The sequence below is a fragment of the Ptiloglossa arizonensis genome, chromosome 7 (genome assembly GCF_051014685.1).
Source record: "Ptiloglossa arizonensis isolate GNS036 chromosome 7, iyPtiAriz1_principal, whole genome shotgun sequence".
Classification (NCBI taxonomy): Eukaryota; Metazoa; Arthropoda; class Insecta; order Hymenoptera; family Colletidae; genus Ptiloglossa; species Ptiloglossa arizonensis.
The window spans coordinates 7,980,180-7,995,875 of record NC_135054.1 but is presented as its reverse complement, the minus strand read 5'-3'; the positions used below and the strand labels follow the sequence as shown (position 1 = coordinate 7,995,875).

Here is a 15,696-nt window from a genome sequence, read left to right as displayed (position 1 = left end):
TTCTAATCGAGGGATGAACGGGGATATCACGGTGATTTGAGCAGGAATCAAATAGCTCGGGGTAAATTGATGTCGCTTCTTGGTTAGACCGGATGAGATTGATGCTCGCCGATGTTCGATAATCGAATTTGGGTTACTTTATTTACGGTCTGGTTAAAGTGTTTGTTTTCGGGCTGACGACAAATTTTTGCCTTTGCTCGTTTGTTTCGACCAATGGTTTGATCATTCTTGATCAACAATTGTTCGTATCGAATTTGGGTTACTTTATTTACAGTCTGGTCGGAGTGTATGTTTTCGGACTGACGACAAATTTTTGCCTTTGCTCGTTTGTTTCGACCAATGGTTTGATCAATCTCGATCAATAATTGTTCGTATCAAGGGTGGAAGAATGAATTATCGATGCAGGCATAGTTTAAATAATGATATTTTATTTAAATCTATCGGTACCAATTTGGAAACTGGTAACTTAAACTGGAAAAAGTTAAAAAGTGGAAGATCGATAATAAAAATAGAACTATAAACTTTTATAACATTTTGTCGAAACTTTTCTTTAGAAAGTTTGCTGCTTCGTGAATGTACAACGAAGAATTGCAATATAAATTGATTTCAGAAGTTTATAGTACCTCGTCCTGAATGTATTTTTATTAAATTCTTTGGACCGTTGATTATAAATTAATTTTGTTTCGAAGTCTGTTATACGTGCGCGTAAAGAATCATAGATATTTAAAGTAATGAATTTATTTTGACACAGAAAATCGGTATACTTTTTAATATTGCAGTGCTGCGAACATTTTCATTAAAAAATGTCCGAATGCAACTGCGCTTTATTATTTATTGTAACCGTTTGTAAAACGTCTCGTACATTTTTTATGAAATTATAAGCTTGTCCCTTTCTCCCTTGGAACGATAGCTTTGAAATTATAGGCATGAGTCGTTACACCTAATTACTGACTGTGTACATATGGATCGGAAGCCATTTCGGGTCTTCCAGAAATCCAATTACGGTACCGGAGTGCCATGAAACCGGTAATTTCTTACCTTAATGGCCTAATGAAGGGATTCGGATATCCCTATGCTTTTCATAGGTCATCTGTAACGTCAATCCCATTTAAACACCAATGAATTAAAGGCTGAACGTTTCCAGCAGTACTCTTGATGTACATACGTATGCCTCTACATTTTTTATTACTAAATATTTTCAAACAGAAATCAATTCGTCTTCAGATTTTATTTTATTTTAAAAACAGTACCGTAGAAGTATTATAACTTACGTATGCATTTTTAATAATCTTTGCACAGTTTTATACTTTAAAACGAAGCTTTTACGAGTAAAAAGTATTCATTTAAAATGCAACTGTGTTGTAAACTATTCAAAATTCTAGTGGTCATTTTTTTTGTCCATAAGAAGTACAATGAATTAATTTCTGTATAATTACCGAATGCCTTTCTTCGAAATCAATAATAAATTTCATGGAATAAAGTTTGGTCATTAAATCCACTCGATAATAACGAATGGTAAAAAAGCTGCTTCGTCGATAGTTAAATTACAGCCTTTAAACTTTGTTTAAAATTTCTCTAACAATAACGAGTATTGCTTTACGCGGTGATTGTTTTCATTTACGATATCCCATTTTCCAAACGTGACATATTATTTCCCAATTGTAAAAGCTTCCACATGAAAACCATTTATGGTTCGTGCATCTCGTTAAAAAGTACTTCAATTAAATGAAATGTTCGCATCAGTTATAAAAGTAATACGGGTAATTGTGTTTTCGAATGTGTTCGCGGGAAATGAAATCAGTGACGATTGAAATGAAACATCTTTCGCGATAACTGTTTGTTACGAGGCGTATAGAATTTTTCTTACAATATTTACAAACGATACGAATTCATAATTATTTTTAACGGTAACAACTCGGTGTTTCGCTTAACGAGAAATTGTTATCTTAAACAGAGAATAGAATTATTTTCAATAATTGAATGTATAACATCGCGTAAAATATTTTGGACAAATTAATCCTAAATTGTATCGATCCTTAAAGTTTGCTTCGGTTAATAATCCGCAGACGATTCTTATTTCTCGTACAAATAAACGTACGTGCAAACTCATCGATTTCGATTTTCGCGGGAGCATCGTTTCCCAATAGGATTGTTTAATCTGCTTTATTCGGATGATTGGTTTCGATATCGCAGTCCCCGTTTCACCGCGTTGCCCTTTTCATCTTTCTTAGAGTCGATTAAAACGTTTCCGACTATCGCCATTTCGCAGCCGCGCGCCACGGCGAAGACATACACTCTGGCCGATTCGTTAATTAAGTGTTCGAGACACGTTTCGTGTTTACGCGGTACTCGGGACCCCTGGTTTTCGTTCCCGTGTTTTGCTTGCCTCGTCTCCACCCGTCCGTCATCAGACAGTCGCGTAATTTTGTTTGTCTTCGTCTTTAGTTTTCGCGAGGGCCCTCGCGAATTCGATCTTAATTAGTAGCGCGCGGGGACCACATCAAAAGGAATGGGCCGCTCGGAGCCGCCCGACCGATGGAGGCTCTATTTAACTTGGAGTTCGAAGAACACTTTTTTGATTGCACTACTTCATCGAATATGAACGCCCGAGTATATTATATAATACTTGAAGCAGTTCCTCGAAGTCTTCGTGATCGAGGGTATAAGACTCTGGGAAAGTTTTACGCTACTGGGAGAGTGTCGAGTGACACTATAAATTAGGTATACGTCTGGTTATTAACCAACAGTTCGTTAAACACATTTCGAAGCGTGTAATTGTTCGGTAAACTTCCCGAGAATCGGAGTTATGTAATTGAAGTAAATTTGAATATTGAGTTACCTCCATGTTTCTGTTCTTGAAAACGAGCTAAATTCACCTGGCGTCATATTTTTAATTTTTTCATTTTTTCCTCGATTATTCGGTTATTCACGCATTCGATGATCTGCGAGATACATTTTCCATCAAATTATTGATTCAAATTATATATTATATATTATTCGTAATTTCGATCTCTTTATTTCTGTAAAACGTGAAGAGGTGTTGAGAATTTTACGGTGAGAGTAATTGCTGCTACGACAAGATGTAATAATTCTTGCTTTTGGAGTAAGACGAATGAGATTTCTTCTATTTAAACGAAAGCGTGTACACTTTATACGGATAAAATTAAGGTGTTTAGTTTCACTTTAATCGCAATGCATCAATCCATGCTGATCTTATTTTCGTTCGAACGTTCTGCGAGTTTAATTCGAATTAAGAGATGATCCTCGTCTATCCTCGTGATGCTATTTAAAACCATACATAATTTCACGGCCCGATTTCATTTTAGATCCAATTAACGAAGATCTCGGTTGCGTTACAACACGTCAATTTTCAAGTCGATAATCGAAACGTTGACAAATCGACGATTCGTTGCGTTACAACTTCGTCATCGATACCTTGACTTTTCTGGGATGCTTGTGCCGCGTTCTCTAGATGCGGAATAGTTTCGTTCCACGATCCAATTTACGCAGGATTATATTAATTAATTCGAAGATGCTAAGAGGATGCCGAAGGGAGACTCCTTTCAAGATTAATGACAAATCCTCTTAAACAGTTCCCGAACTGTGAGCACTCAAACACTGAATATCGCATGTGACTGTAAAACATTAACGTTGCAGTTCAGATTCCTAGAATGACGTCAATTATAGTTACTCGAGAATACTCGTAATTGTTACGGTAAAAAAAATGTTTGACAAAGAAAAAATTGTAGAAAAAATCGACGAGATTTAGGTTGTCCCAAAGTATTGAAAAACAATAGTTCTGCGACGTGTTCGCTCCAGTGAAACATTACAAATTTATACGTTGAAAATTTGTGACGTTATAGTTTAAATAGACCAAAAAATATGCGAGAGATTGGAAAGGAACAAAGGAGCGTGTTTCGAGAGCGATTCGTGCACCTCCAAGGGCAACCAATTTTGGATACGTTCGTTTACGTTCGAGAACACAGGATGAGGACAGAAGAGACGACACGGTGGACTGCGACTCAAACGGAATGAACGATTTCCGATCAAGGAGGGCAAAACGGAAGGGTGCAGGGTCGAAGGCAGCTGCAAGCAACCAATATTGAACCACTTTGGATAAACAGAATTTGTTTTCGGTTTTGTTGGTCTCTGTATACCGATTTATCGACAAACAGGAAACTCGTGATACACTGAAATTGCTATACGCGGTCAATGGAGGGTAAACGTGCCATAGAACTCAAGCTGTCCGAAAATATTTGGAAACAAGTTCGATGGAGTTTTTTTTTCCAATTTTTTTATTAACTCGAAACACAGGATCGGAAAAATAATTTTTATTCGAGTAGATTTTTTTCCCGTAAGGAATAAAGAATACCTACAAACGATTATGTAATCAAAAATACGATAAACGATCGAGAAGCGATAAATTTGATCGTTGATATAGACTTCTCGGAAAACATTTTTAATTTAGGTAAAGAGAAGGTAAAGAATGGGTTATATAACCGTGGTGTTATCAAACATTTAATTTACATATGGTGTTATTAAACATTTAATTGATGCCGAAATAAAGGTTTCGAAAGTAATGTAGCCAAGCTTAACGAAAATTTATACAGACGCATAGAAATATTCTTATTGTTTGTTCTGAACAATCGTTACAGGTAGAATTAGTAAATTTGAATTATAAAGAACTGTTCAGGAGAGTTTGAATAAATAAAATAATGTAGCACATCCTATAATATTATCTGTAATACATAATAGAACGTGACAGTCTGTATTTTCACGATTTAATTTTCATACGAATGTTTGTTAACGTATAGCAAAGAATTATAAAATTTAATTCTCTCGTGTACGGTCTTGTAGAGTTGAAACTATCGTGTTAGAAATATCGAAGGTGTTTCGCTTCTTTAAAGATGCAAATTGCCCGCAGAAAATTACACGACGGAGAACGAATGGTCGCGGTGTCTTGTGACAAATTCGCGCACGACAGAGGGAAATTCGATGGAACAACGGCGGAGAAAAGAATTGATGGCTGCTCGAATGCCTTAGTGGATCCTTCAGCGTGCAAATTTATGCCTCGCATTCAATGTAGTTGTCTCCTCGGGCAAAAACACGGTACGCCCTAGACATTAAGTATTCAATGACGACCTCAGCTTTGCAGGCACCTGCGTTCTCTCATTTACGACACTTTATATACGCTGATTTTGGAAATCTAGCATACGTCGATGAAAACATACTTTCCGTCTATCCTACAATCTTAAACGAACATTATTCAACACTTATAACTCACTGTTGATTGTAATATTTAGTAAACCGATTCGATATGATATTATACTGCATGTATTTGTTAGAAACTGGATAGTTAGACTAGTTTACTTGAATTATGCAAGGTTTTATTTCTGTTTGTGTACATACGCGAAGCAAATAATCTAATTTCTTCAGTCACATGTTTAGAGAACATCCTGTTAAATCTAGGCACCCTACTCCTCATCTGCAGGAAATATTGAACACAAACTGAGTGAACATTCACTGTCGTGAAGAATGATCAAACTTTGGTAGCATATTTTATGGTTAAAAATGGACAAAATGTGTTAGCATACTTGGACCAGTAAATGCTATATTAAGAAGATATATCGATGGCACGATATACAATTTTTTAATCGTGTCAGTTTCGTGCTAAGAGCCCAATCGACACTTCAAAATGGAGTACTATCGGTAAGCGATTGATAGAAGTTATTTTGACAATCTTGAGCAATCTTACGTAGTAACAGTAGCTCGTATAAATCAAGTAAATAAATATCGTTGATGTATTCTTATCGTGTACCATACTAATTCGACGGAATTATTAATTCTGAGGATACGTAAGATTTTTCCATATCTTTCATCGAGATGCTCGGTTTAAGAAAAAATCAGAGTCGAGTATCGAAATTTTAATATTTAAAGTAGTTTTTTTTGTAAAAAGACACTCGAGTATTAGGCCGATATTTCAGGATTTGTTTCACTCATCGTTTATGACATTTCTGACTCAATCTCATTCAGAAAGTGGTCGTGTTGATCGAAGATTCCCCCTGACAGTAAGTCTGTCGTCGTCTCCTTCATATTTCATATTTTACTTATATCTTTTTCATCGTACACTTTAGGCCGTATGTTTACGAAACACTCTTCACACACTTCTATCGGTACGAAGTCTGTAGATACTTTCGTTAATATTTATTACAGAAACTACTCTTGTTTCATTTAGTGCAGATTACTGTAAAATTGATTGCATCGGAGTAACATGAATCGTTCACGAGATATGACAAGTCGATGGAATAATTATGTCCTGCATATTTTAATTAATTACTCAGAAAATAATTCCAATTTCAAAATTGGATCTTTAACGAAAACCATTCCGATATTTTTGGAAGACGATTAAGTTGTACAATTTTAACCATTAGAGACAAGTATCCCTTCCTTCAATTTATCATTGTTATAGATTATAGATAGTATGTACGATGGCACAAAAAATGTTCAGACCCTCGGTACATGTACTATTTTTAAACATACCCCACAGTTCTTCGATTACTTATAAATTGTGCATCACTGCAAATACAAAACTGTACCTCACTCGAATACATCGTTATTATTATAGATCATACGTAGTACTTACCCCTCGGCTAGAAAATTGTCAGACACTCTGTACACGCACCGTTTTTAAAAGTCCCTCTTATTCGTAAAATATGCACGACACTATATAAAAACATAACTGTACATCGAGCCATTAAAAACAATCGCCATCCGCTTGGATGTATTATTATCGTTATAAATTATACGTTGCGTCTAGATATTTCAGTGGCACAGCTTAAACAGAAGATTGTCAGGCACTCGATGCGTACACCATTTCTAAACATACCCCGCGCTGGTTTCTCGATTGTTTATAAATTATGCATGACGCCATAAACACCGCTCGCATCGCGAGGCATGCGCACGGAAGTTTCGCGCGAAACCAAGATACGCAGACCAGTAGAAAAGTTGTACCGCAGAAGGTGGAAAGCTTGGCGTTCGAAGAACTTTCCTTAGGAATTTCTCCACGACGGAAGTTCGGACCGGCTAGTGGAGGACATCCGGTTGTCCGAGTGTAGATCGACACGGTCGCTCTCGGGACATCAAATATTCAGTCGCGCTCCTTCCTTTTATAGGCTTGCACGTCCCTTCTTTTACGACGTCTTAAACTCCTTTTGCGTATTTTTTTTTTTTTCTTTTTTTTTTTACGGGTACGCCAAGTCACGTTCAACGCTATGTTTTACGTGGCCATTCCGTAAAGTCGCGGGGAACGGGAACGCGGAGAAGGGGGAGGGGGCTTAAATGTTGGCTCCTGGATGAATATGTTTATGATCTTGGCTCGCGGAACGCCGGAAGCCCGACGGAGGAGAGGACTGACAAAGCTCCGCTGCTTACCCTTGACTCGTTGCTCTTTCATATTTATTCTCGCGTGTCGGACAAGAGCTTTTAGGGAGCGTCATTTGGGAAAAAACGATGGAACGCTCGGCGACGCAACGAACTTTCCAGTCGCTTCGTTGCTCCGTATCTGAATTCGGGAAACGAACACACACTGGATCGAACAAGTATTCGTACACTGTGTTATAAGGGAATTCCCCTAACCTACGTGTCTGATTTCAACGAATGTTTGCGCCCGTGTAAAACATACTGGGCCGCGCATTGCGTAATTTTCTTGTCGACGGAAAATTTTCCCGAGAGGATAAAATTAAGACTCGAAAATTGAATGCTTCTTCCCTTCTTTTAATACAATTTTTTGGGGAGATTCTTTTTCACACTTGAACGACAGAGCACTAGAAACTAAACATTTCTTATGATTACGAAGTTATAAAGGAAACGGAAGCGGTTGCGAGCTCTCCAATCGCTTAAAATTGGCCGAAATCAACCTTTACCACTTTCTCGTCGATTTTTCAAATGCAACTTCGTGATAGTGCGAAATAGAGCAAAACTTTTCACACGAGAAATGTTCAGCTCTTAGTGCTTTATCATTCTGTTGCAAAATAGCCCCAGGAAAGTTTTCTTTAAAAAAATGACAAGAATATTCAAACTTCGAGATTTGATTTTACCTTCTCAAAGAAATTTCCTGTGGACAAAAAAGTTTCTCTACATATGCATCTTTATATTCTGTATGCACGCAAACTTTTATTAAAATCAGCCTTACAGGTAAGAAGAATATCCCCATAATATAATGTACGAATACTCTTTGGAGCCCCTGTATGTCCCTCACGCACAAAAATCGTTTACTGTGTCCAGTACATGGAAAACATTTTGAAAAGAGATCTTGTACGGAGAATTTGGTACACTGTTGGAATACGTTACGAAAGACTTGTGATAAGACTATCGTTGACACGTCGAATGCCGTGGTACATGAAAATACAAATAAATTTCAAATATAAATGCAAATTCATAACCATTCGTTTTCAACAGCTTTATCGACTGCTCCTTTTTTCTCCAGTAACAGAAAATAAAAAAAGGCTGTCAACAATGAACGGGTAATGGATTTTATCATATTCTGACTCATTCAATCGTTCACTGGAATAGTATTATTGGCTTCCATTTGCCAGAAATCGATCGTAACATCCCAGCCTATAAGTTCTCTAACATCTGTTAATAATAAGCAATTCAATTCCACTTAGCATATAAAATGAAATCCAAATAGTCCTGTTTGATTTTCCTATCGACGTTAAAGTAAAAAGAATAGAAATTCTTTCCCTTGTACGAATCTTACAAAATTATTCCGTCGTTTCGTGCAAAATATATAGAATTTATTCCACTTATCGAGAAGATTTACTTCATAAATCCAGCGGCTCTGTGGAGAAAGCGTCGTAAATACCAGTTCCCAAGGTTGTTCCGTAATTTCGTGAAAAATATGCAAAATGAATCGATTTCATAGAAGACGGTGCTTTATAAATTAAGCGGGTTTATTGACAGTACACGTTGCACCGCCGGTGCACCGCTGCTTCGGTTAACAACTACACGGCGCACCTAATCCAATGAACCGTGTCTCGGCGGAAACGCCATCGTATTTTCTCAGCAAGTGTCCCGGAGCGGCTGGGTACCTTCTTTGTGTCGATAGTACGAGATCGGAAGTGCGGTCGACGTAGCGCCGGTCGTCGTTGCCGTGAGCTTTTCGCAAGCACAGTCAGCTGCCTGGTTGACTGCCATAGGTCTGCTGTTGCTGTTTACGTTGCACGTTAATCCCCCTCGCGTCGAGCATTAAACCCGGCCCACCGAAGCCGCACATCGGCAGCTAAAGCCCCATAAGCATCGTTACGCCGCGTTACATCCCCCTGCCCAGTACTGTCAAAATTACTGACACCTATGTACGCCTCTCGGCAGTCCCCTGGAAATTTGTCTATATCGCGTTCGAGCGAAACACTCGTTTCCGGTCGAGGATAGCGACGTAAATTGACCCGTTGAGGACCCAACGGGGACGACCATTGGCCTTTTGGTCTCTGTCTTTTCACCTGGATGGTCGATTAGTCGTTGTTCCGAATCCTCTACAGGGTGTTCCCCGATACATTGGTGCGGCCAAGTATGCACAGGATACAACACACATGTTCGTACAGGGCTAATATCTCCGATACTATTGTTCGACGAATATTAATATTTAATGTACTTGCTGTGAAAATATATTGGTAAATCGTATCATGTGTATACATTGTTTATCTTTTAACAGTTTGATATAGTACTAAAAATATTAGTATGTAGTTGCTGTGAAAGTATATTGGTAAATCGTATCATGTGTATACATTGTCTATCTTTTAACAAATTGAAATAGTACTAAAAATATTAGTATACACTTGCTGTGAAAATATATTGGTAAATCGTATCATGTGTATACATTGTTTATCTTTTAACAGTTTGAAATAGTACTAAAAATATTAGTATATACTTGCTCTGAAAATGTATTGGTAAATCATATCACGTGTGTATATTGTCTATCTTTCAACAGTTTGAAATTTTCGGAAACAATGCAATCGAGTTAGCGATGAGATTGACAGTCAACTGTCAGGCGTTATGTCCACGTGTACACGTGTCATTGCATTCGTTATATTATTTCAGTACAACTTAAATATATTTAGTTTTAAGTCCAAGATTTGCAAACGATAATATTTATTTATTGAATAATTACAGAGATGCTCCAAACTGTGCAAGTCCTTGTGATAAGTTTTAAGTTGTAACTTCTGACAGAATATATATATATATATATATATATATATATATATATATATATATATATATATATATATTCATATTCTGGTATTCATCTAGTAATTTGTTAGTCACGGAATACTTTAATCTGCGTTGTATTTAGATGTTTTTGTACATCAAATTCTTCTTGTGACTCGTGACACAATTAACCAATTGATGTTGAGTCCCGGTTAGTGAAGCAGTTTTCCCGAAACGACAATTTCAGATTGTTATGGAGATGCACTGGGACTTGGGCCCAGGGTTGAACAGTTGGCGAAGCAATTATCGACGAATGCTGCGTTATTGGCTCACGATACGTCGATCGATATCGAGGATGAGGTAGTGAGACGTTAAAAGCGCACCTGGCAACCCGTAGCGCAGATGTTTCGTGACAATAAAATTACATCTAAAGTATTAATTTAAGAAGGCAACGAATTGAATAGATCCATCGTTACCAAGTCGAAGACAATATAGCGTAAATTTCGTAACCGTAAAATCAAGTCGATCAACCGAGCGATCAATTAGGTAATACTTGACGCCGTACATGGAAAACTGATAACTAAATAACTAATGCCGCATAAGAAACTTCCTCACGTGGTACGAGGACAGTTTAAAGAATCCTGGTAAAAAGTTGCAGTAACGCGTCACGTGACAAACTAGGAAACAAATCGATTACGTAAGAATGTCTCGTTGCACAATGCAGACGCGGCTTAAACGCAACAATAAAGATTCACTCGACGATTCTCACGCTATCGAGAAATTCAGAAAGCAGCTCCGTTCGTTTCACGTCGCTCGAATATTAAACGACAGAAATCACTCCACCTTAAAGGAATCCTTGGCATATCAATGGATCCGCGCTCGATGCACGCGGGTGATCCGCGTTCCGCGTGTTTCTCTCCCCTCGGAGAATCTACCTGCACGGTGGTACATCTGGGTGCATACGATCGTCGTTGAAACGTATGCGCGCGCGATGTACATGTAAACGAGATTCGGCATACGTAAAGCTCCGCATGGCGGAGGGATTACGACATTGTACAGCTGAGGTACGATGCTGGAACGCTTAGATAGCTCGCGTTCCCTTTGTCTGTGCGGTTTCTCCCTCTTTTGTGTTGCAGCGTGCCACCTCCGCCACAATCACTAGCCCTCTGTACACCCTTTCTTTCGACCCTCCAGATTTCGGTGCACCTTTCCGCACGACAGCGCTACCGGCGTTTAGTCGTTCTTCTCACCTTCGACCTTCTCCTCGTGCCGCGTTTCGATTTCCCAATCCTTCCCTTCGGCTTTCTCTCAGCCTTGAGGATTCATTCGCGGCGCGTACTCGGGTTAGGGTACCCAGGAATGGTAAGTAGCTGTCGTCGAGTCGGTGTGTATGTTAATACGGAAGCGGCAAAGATCTTGCGGCTTTGCGGCCCGCCTGCGATCCAGGAACCGGTGTGCGCGGCGGTTTGACGGAAACGCGTTCCCAGTCAACGTTACCAACACACCGAGCTCAACATCGACGATTTAACTCGCGAGAAACGATTCATGAATATTGTATTCGTTATGGATGACTTTGAGAACGATAGGCTGGGTTCGTTATAATTGTAACGCTACGTGGAAATCACTGTCTGGGATAACTCGAGCGGAATGTTCTCATTTTCTTTCTGTTCCTCAGAGGCCTTAGATGTCGTCACTGACGGAGACTGTCAAAGGGTTTGGACTGTGGAGGTCGAGAGGAAGACAGAGTTTGGGAATTTTTTGTGGAAATAGAACACGATGGATCGAAACTTTGCTTTGATATTTTGACAGTGCGTAGTTTTGCACAGCGAAAAGAAACGGTTGGAAATGTTATTTCGAACGAGAGTTGTAGCTGAGATTTTCCGAGAAATCAGGGTAGGGTGGTAGGGTGACTTCTATGACAGCACGACTGGGATTAAAGAAGTCAAATATAGGTTTGAATTAGAAACTCGTGAAAGTATTGCGATTTGAATATTTACCGCGAGAGTTTTTGTATTTTTACTAGGAATGTAAATCTTTGTACAATAATCTACTTAAAACTTACTACAAAAATTACTTTTACCAAAAGAATAAGTTTTCTGTAGTAAGTATTTTTACCACAAGGATAATTCACCTTGCGTGTTTCATTAAATTCACTGTTCTATTTATGTACCAATTACCAACTATTTCCCAAATATTTCTATCGGATACTTGCGTCGGATTTAACTTCTGCTCTTACGATTAAATTTCTGACCATGTGGTGTACTGGAACAGTTTCCTTTTACGGATCACACGAGAGTCGATGATACTTTTAAAAATTCATTTCTTTTTTATCAAACACCAAATATTCTGTAACATAGAACATTATTTAAGAATGTATTAATTTTGACGGATCCTTTGTGATAAAATGAAAGAACAATGTATCAGAAAGTTGTAGCTTCTATTTGGAAAGTAACGAAGTATACTTAAGATCGTTCACATTGTTTCACGAGAGAAGAGCTCGCATTAAAGTGTCGTTAGCTTTGTTATCTAAATACACGAATATTGTACTAGAAAACGCGTATGTATAGCATGGCCACAAATTAATTTTAAGAAACCCTTTCTGCGAAAAGGTACGGTAAAGTTGAACGAGTGTATTCGTTACACGAACGAAGCCCTCTATGAATCATGCGGGGTTAAGTGTAACGAGGATAGGAAATCCCATATGTCAAGAAGTCCCACCGCGTTACCCTCGTTCCACATATATTAACTCCGGAATTGAAGGGGACTGAAGAGACAAGTCCTTGACAAGATTTTGATCTTCCCGATCCTTTCCGTGTACCTTCATGACCCTTTCACGAGCGATTTATTTCCGCCGTTTTCTACCATACTCGAAGTCTACCAAGTCAACTCACGAGTCGTCGTAAATAAAACGTATAAAGTAGAATTACCGATTCTTTGGAACTTTTTTTTCAACGTACGCATACTTTAGAAAATTCGACTACAGTTTGAATTCTCTTCGATAAAAATGTTAATCTAAAAATACAAAAAGATTGAGCGATACAAAAAGAACCAGTTTCTTAAAAATATAAGAAACAACAGGAGCGCAAATATTTTGTACTTTCTCCAATGGATAAAGGATTCTGAAAATGTTATATAAATTTATAGATGTAAATGTATATATATATATATATATATATATATATATATATATATATATATATATATATATATATATATATATATAAGGAAAATACAGACAGAATGATATTTCGTGGGTTTTTATATTCCGAAAAAGTAATTAAATTACTAAACAAGAACTTGCACGTAGTAAATTCTGATTGTACGAGTCAAAGAGCAAGTTGAATAATTACACGATTCATTTATCAAAGAGGATAAAATTGAACTACGTACACGGGCAAATACTTCTTGTCGTGTAAGTGATTTTAAAAATAATTCTATATTTTCCTAAGAAAAACGTTTCAATGTTTGGTGATACACGAAATGCATATGTTGCATCGTAAAGGGTCAACGAGTCGTTCATTAGATTAGTTATTTTAACGTCATTGTCCGTTAAACGCGACAGCATATGTCAGCAATTTTGTAGAAACTGAAACTGCGGTTTTACGGTTTGGCAGATGTACGTAATGCGTGGTATAATAAAACGAACATCGCAGCGTTCCGGTCCAGAATCTGACAATGAGATATTAACCGCGCTATGGGGTTTAGTTGAGTCACGCTGCAGTATTTATGCGCAGGGAGGAAAAATGAAGGGAATGTATCTTGACTGCGCATTAAAGCCGACGTTGATACAGAGGCAAAAGGATGAAGGGTTGCAAAAAGATTCGGCGAATGCGACATTAACCAAACTGTGCATTCTCGGAAACAAGCCGCAACACAGCACGGAAATTTAATGTTACGCGCGCTAATTAAACATTTGAAAAAGCAACGAAAGACAACCAGTGCTTATGTTCCATTTAGACTTTATCCACTGCAAGGTTATTCGTTTCTGCAAGAATTTTTTTTAACCTCGACTTTAACGAAACATGTGTTGGAAAAGAATCTTTTTCGTCATAATTTTTACAGAAATAATTGATCAAAAACGGAGTTACTAATAAATTTCTACACGACCGAAAATTTCACGTACCAAAATCCAATCCCTGACTAGACAGGGATCTTCAATTTTATTACAGATACCTTAATAAACTAATTTAAACTTAAAGTTGATTGACGTTCGTCTGACTTAATTAAAAGTTTAATTAGTCGATCAAACTTAAGAATGTTTTGCTTCTATTCGTTTTTCCACTTTGTTCAACTCCGCGCAATTTTTTGCTTACGCGTCATCGTTACTTGCCTTTCGGTAGAAGAAAAATTCCCGTCGGCATTAAAATATGGGAATCTGTCATTAACTGTGTAACGATCGGTCTGTAATTAATGAGTCTGAAACTATCCGGTCTACCGGGTGGTGCTATCGTAATTAACCGTGGTTTCATTAAGGTTCATTATCTCTTATATAATTAGTAATTATTACAGAGCTTGCAATTTTTAGTTTTCTATTTTGGTGCGATTAAATATTTCTAAGCAATTAATCTGGGTGAAATGGTGCCATTTTATTTTCGATTCGGTTTATAAGACTTTGTGTACATTACGAGTAATGTAAGAGTGGTTCAACGTTCTGATACCACAAAACAGAGGAGCGTCTTTAAGAATTTGTTAAAGAAAAATACATATCTCATTGATTGTTTTAAAATTTGTTATACACGTGTGCAGACTATTGAATAATACCTACAAATTTTGTTCAGATCCAAAAAATTAATAGCTTTTAGAAAATTGTATCTGACACTTGATCTTTCGAGCCAAATTTCACGGAATATCTGCTATTGAAATGTAACATTCTCTTTAAATGTTCGTAACTTTGTTATTTTTTCGAGTCCGGCAATATCCATTGGTAAAAATATTATCAAAGACACACGTAATACTCTCGGACAATGAAATTTTAAAAATTGATTTGGTTAAGATCGTATTCTTAAACTATTGTGTCGTTCGGAAAGTCATTTCGTTTTTTTTTTTTTGGTGAAAACGAAACACGATTTTTGTAGAGTGTATAAACGTTTTATTAAATTATACATTCCCCATTTTGGAAAACGAAATGACTTTCCGAACAACCTGATAAAACTTGAACCAAAAAAATCGACAATCCGAGGACGTGTACTTGCGGAAAATGTAATCAGAAATTTTCCAGAATGGTATACTCCCTCAAAGACGATACCATAATTTCCGATACTATAATTTGCGTGGAAACTGGCACGAAATACTGGCGATACGAAACAGGATCTCTTAAGCGTCACGATTTTGGCAACACTCCCTCCGGCAGTATATAGTATTCCACATACAGGTGGTGTAAAATTAACCTAAGTGTGGTAAAGTAATTACCTTTTCCCGGGGTGGTATTGTCTCGCGTAAACAACTCGCTACCGACATCGCAACGCGTTCTTTTCTCCCTCGTTTAAAAGTACC

The 15,696-nt window shown here is 37.6% G+C and overlaps 1 protein-coding gene across 1 annotated transcript in view; it reads left to right on the top strand.

Moving 5' to 3' along the window:
* Irsp53 (Insulin receptor substrate 53 kDa) overlaps positions 1-15,696 on the top strand; it is a 292,637-nt gene that overhangs the window by 230,661 nt on the left and 46,280 nt on the right. The gene's annotated exons all lie outside the window — the stretch shown is intronic.